General features: G+C 41.9%; 1 pseudogene; it reads left to right on the plus strand.

Moving 5' to 3' along the window:
* Window positions 1-2,710: 2,710 nt before the first annotated feature.
* LOC101561834 lies at window positions 2,711-3,988 on the plus strand (annotated as a pseudogene).
* Window positions 3,989-5,196: the final 1,208 nt, after the last annotated feature.

Below are 5,196 nucleotides of genomic sequence, written 5' to 3' on the forward strand. Positions count from 1 at the left end.
GATTGAGATCATGCTTTCTGATTTCTTGTCACCCATTTTTTTCTAACAGAGTGATAGGTGGAAGTCCCAGATTTCTTCCTTATAGGATGTGGATGAGATCTACCTCATCCCCCATATTTGTTACAGCCATACAGGCCCTTAAAGAGCAAAAAAAGAAGACACAAAGGGAAGGCTGTGAAAGCTACCTCAGAATTAGGAAACATTTATTTGTGTAGACATGCAATAAGTCAGTAAGATAGTGTTCTTACCATGGTAAAGAATCCTGAAAAAGTAACAAATAATCAGAACTGAGTGCCAAACATCATAACTGCATACTGGGGGAACACGACTGGAAGACAGAGATCCCTGCCTTTTGAGAGGCTTATAAGTTAGCATGCAGGATAGATAACAGGGAAAGAGATAAAAAATAGGAAAAACAACTGCTGTCTAATTAATACAATGATATAATCATAATTATTTCACAGTTAGTTATAAAAATTTATAGTGCTTAGTACTATGAAGCTAAGATTGTGTCTTAGCTTAAATATTCATGGGTCTTACATAGATTGGGTTTGATGGTTATGTCTTATCTCTTTATGTATAAGATTGAATATTCACTTAGAAATTCAAATAATACAAATGAACATCCATTTAAAAATTCTAATACTAGAAGCTAGCTGCAACGAGAAGCATTAATTGCTAACTGGCTAAGGAGAACTTTTTACTTTTAGGGTTGTTTTCTTTCCTCAGACTTATTTCATTTTTCATCATGAACATACACATAATTATTTTGCATTTAGTTTCTGCAGTATCTTTGACCTTCTTGAAAATGTCAGAAAATTGCTTAACCTTTACTCACCCCCCTATAGAGCCATTATAAACCCATTCTGTGAAAGTAACAAGTAGAAGGATGGGTGGAAAAAAAGAAAAACAAATTTTGTCACTCGTAAAATATGCCCAGATCCAACCTTCACTAACACCATTGTGTAAAACATTCAGAATATTATTAAGAGAAAGCTTACAAGTGTAAATATACTTATTCGCAATGAAATCAACACCATCCAACTGATTTGTAACTGCTCCCTTAATGCTGCTATAAACTTTATTGCAGTGAAAACACTGGTTCTACAGATTGCTTCCCTCTTCCTCAGGATGTGTTTGACCTTCGTGGCATTGTCACTATAAATCTCATGGCCCAACAGCCCCTTGTCTGCAAGTGATTTCAAGCACTATCATAAAAATGAAACAGACAGACTTAATTTGAGTTCCAGACTTGAGGAAACTCAACTAAAATATTAGCATAATTTCACCGAGAATGGAGGAAATTGTTAAAATATGTGTATTAGCAAGGGTCTGCAATTTGATCCACCGTTCTTTGTGGCTCGTGGGTGCCACCCAGTGATTACTAGAGCGGCAGGTTTGCTAGGGTCTGTGGTGCACTGGTAGTCATAGGAGAGCAGAAACAAGGACAGCAGCAGCAGTATGAGAGAGAGGCCACAGCGCTAAAGTTAATTCAACAATTAAAAAATTCTCCTCTAAACTTCTAGCTCATCTAGAGAAACCTGACCACTGATGATGTGTGCCCTTCAGGCATTCAGACACTGTAGATGATCCTGTGAGAAAAAACTCAGCTCTTCACAATGCTGGCTGAGTCTCCAGCCACCCAGTGAGAAGAGCAACAGAGCAAATTCCCAGCACAGAGAAGGCTCCCATTTGTAATTCCCTCTCCTCCCCACCCCAGTTCTACACCTCCTGGTCTCTTCCCAACCTAAGACTGAACTTCCTAAACTCTGCTTCACCACCACGAGGGTTGGAGGCCAGCTCAAGCAGGCTATTCCTTTCATCTCTCGAAGTTACTAGACTCTTATCCTTACAGTTCAGGAGGGTGAACAAAATTGCAAACAGTTCCTGGTCTCAGATTCCACATACAACAGGTGTCCCAAGGGTTTATTATTTTTTATAAGGTACATTTTCTTTCTCTTACCTATTGTGACATATTTAATAATATTTATCACAAATACATTCTGTTTCTGTGGTGAATCAAGAGATACTAAAATCAATAGGACTTTAGTTTCTTCTAGAAAAATATAATGGGCTTGTAAACATATATATATATATATATATATATATATATATATATATATATATATATATATATATATATATATATATATATATCCTAAGTACCAGTTCAGAGTTCATGTCAGTCATTCGTGGATTTTTCCTTGAAACCTCACTAATAATTGTTGCCAGAAAAACCTCCCCCAATATTGCAGAAACTTCAGACATTCTCCACAATTGTTTTTAATGTTTTTTTGTTGTTTGTTTGTTTGTTTCTTGTTTTTTTTTGGCTGGAGGTTTGCAAGTAGTGAATCCAGAAGTGCTGTTCAGTTCTCCTTGCTGCTGATTGGCTGCTGCCCGGCAACCCGTCTCTGGGAGATTTGCATAATTCCCACAGCATGGCAGGTTGCTGTATGGCGCTGGGTAGCAATGGCAAGAATCCTTAGTTTTGGTCTTAGCAGTATGTGTGCTGCTGAACTGAGCACAGGTTTTGTTCTTAAAGTCCTAAAATGCCACTAAAATGTCCTCCACCTTCTAAGGTTTATTAATTACAATATTTTATTAAATTAACTTACATAGCTATGAGAGATACAGCATATTTAGTGTTTAAACTATGAAAATAGCGGACCTGAACTTGAGTCCTGGTCTCTTGCTTTCTTTCTGGGGCAGCATGAGTGTCACTACCCGCTCCACAACCTTCTCCACCAACTACCGGTTCATGGACTTGGTCCAGACCCCCAGCCGACGGGTTGGTGGGCCAGCAGCTCTGCCAGAGTCTAAGCCTGCGCTGGGGGCACAGGCCCCTGGATCTCCGTGTCTCGCTCCATCCTCCGGGACTATGTAGCGTCCGGCCGGCCTAGTGGCGGGAGTGGCCGGGGGGCTCTGACCTGCACGCGCAGCTTCCGGAATGAGGAGACCATGCAGGACCTGAATGACAGCCTGGCCTCCTTCCTGGAGAGAGTAAGGAGCCTGGAGATGGAAAATTGGAGGTTGTAAAGCAAGATCTGGGAGCACCTGGAGAAGAAGAGGTCAGAGACTGGGCCATTACTTCAAGACCGTTGAGGACCTAAGGCTCATATCTTCGTGAATTCTGTGGACAACGCCCGCATTGTTCTGTAAATTGACAATGCTCGTCTTGTTGCTGATGATTAGAGTCAAGTAAGAGGCAGAGCTGGCCATGTGTCAGTATGTGGCGGATGACATCCACGGGCTTCACAAGGTCATCGATTACACCAATGTCACTCAGCTGCAGCTGGAGATGGAAATCAAGACTCTAAAGGAGGAACTGATGTTCATGAAGAAGAACCATGAGGAAGAAGTCAGGGGCCCTCAAGCCCAGACTGTCAGATCAGGGTTGATTGTGGAGGTGGATGCCCCCAAATCTTAGGACCTCGGCAAGATCATGGAGGACATCAGGGCCCTGCACGACGCGCTGGCTCAGAAGAACTGAGAAGAGCTGGACACCAGCAGACTGAGAAGAGCACCACAGTAGTCACCTTGCAGTCTGCTGAGGTTGGAGCTGCTGAGACTACTCTCACAAAGCTGAAGCGCATGGCCCAGTCCTTGGAGGTTGACCTGGAGTCCATGAGAAATCTGAAGATTGGCCTGGAGAACAGCCTGAGAGATGTGGAGGTCAGCTACGCTATGCAGATGGAGCAACATATCAATGGGGTCCTGCTGCACCTGGAGTCTGAGCTGACACAGACTCGAACAGAGGGGCAGCGACAGGCCCAGGAGTAGGAGGCCCTGCTGAACAGCAAGGTCAAGCTGGAGGCTGAGATCGCCACGGACCACCACCTGCAGGAAGACTGGGGAGGATTTCAGTCTTGGCGATGCCTTGGACAGCAGCAGTGCCTTGGTGCAAACCATCCAGAGAACCACCACCCACAAAATTGTGGATGGAAAGTTAGTGTCTAAGACCAATGACACCAAAGTGTTGAGATACTGAAGCAATAGGAGTGGGGTTCCCTTGAGAAATAGCGAGCAAATAAAAATTCAGAGGTTCCTGGGGGGAAAAGGAAACCATTGGCATATAGGCATTTTTCTGACCATATGTGAAATCCTCACTTTCTCACAATTCAAGTGTATTCTAGGAAAGTAATCCCCACAAATTTCTGAGGACAACTGCATATATATATATATATATATATATATATAATTATATATAATTATATATAATTATATACTATATATTACACATATATACATACAATATATAAAATCACCTATGTAGTTTATCATCTCTCCCTAAACCAATGGCTTGGAGTTTCTCCTAGCCATGCTTGGTGGCTGGTATAGATCTTGTATAGAAATATGAAGGTCAATGGGATCCTTCAAGCCATGATATGTTCTCCCTCCTCAGCTGCCCTCATGGTGGTTTCTAAAAGAGCAAGTTTGGAAGGACAGATGATTGGAAAGAAAAAAATATATACATGTTCCAGAAGAGTAGGAAGGTAAATAAGGACGCAGGGAGAGAAGCAGAATCTGGAGAGCAAAGAGGAACCTGCTTGAGGCCCTCGGGTACAAATGGCCCCTCCATCACCCTTCTTCCTCCTTGTCTCTTCTTCCTTCATTTTGTCCATTCACTCTGCTATAGGTAGACAACTTGGCTGAATAAATCAAAGAGGTTGTTTTGGTAATAATAATGTTCTGACCTGAGGGGCATGGATTCAACAAGAAAATCTATATGAACCAGGAAGCACTACCCTGTGGGAGGTATTAGGAAATGTGGAGATAAACACAAAGAAATTCACCTGAGAAGAAATCCTCAGACACAGCCCACAGTACCCAGAATGGCCTGCTATTGAGTCCCACTTGACTCAATGGGGGCCTAAGGCTCCTCTCTGCCATTATTCACCCCCATCCACTGTTTTTTTCTAATAGTTTCTGTCAAAACTTGAAGAGGAAACAAGGAAGGTCAAAAAGCTTTGTTTTCAGGCCCTTTCAGTTACATGGTTTCTTCTTATAATGAGACTCTTTTGACAAAAATTAAAAAAACAAATGAATAACTAGTCTCTTACCCTGGTTCATAAAACATCCCTATTGAGTCTTACTATTCATTGTGGTGTCATCCTTCATAAGGAGAAAGAGTAAGTACTCTGGGTTTTGAAAAGTCAAACCCTTTGGTCAACTTTAGCCAATTATCGATTATTTACA

This window comes from Octodon degus, unplaced genomic scaffold (assembly GCF_000260255.1).
Source record: "Octodon degus isolate 3935 unplaced genomic scaffold, OctDeg1.0 scaffold00091, whole genome shotgun sequence".
Classification (NCBI taxonomy): Eukaryota; Metazoa; Chordata; class Mammalia; order Rodentia; family Octodontidae; genus Octodon; species Octodon degus.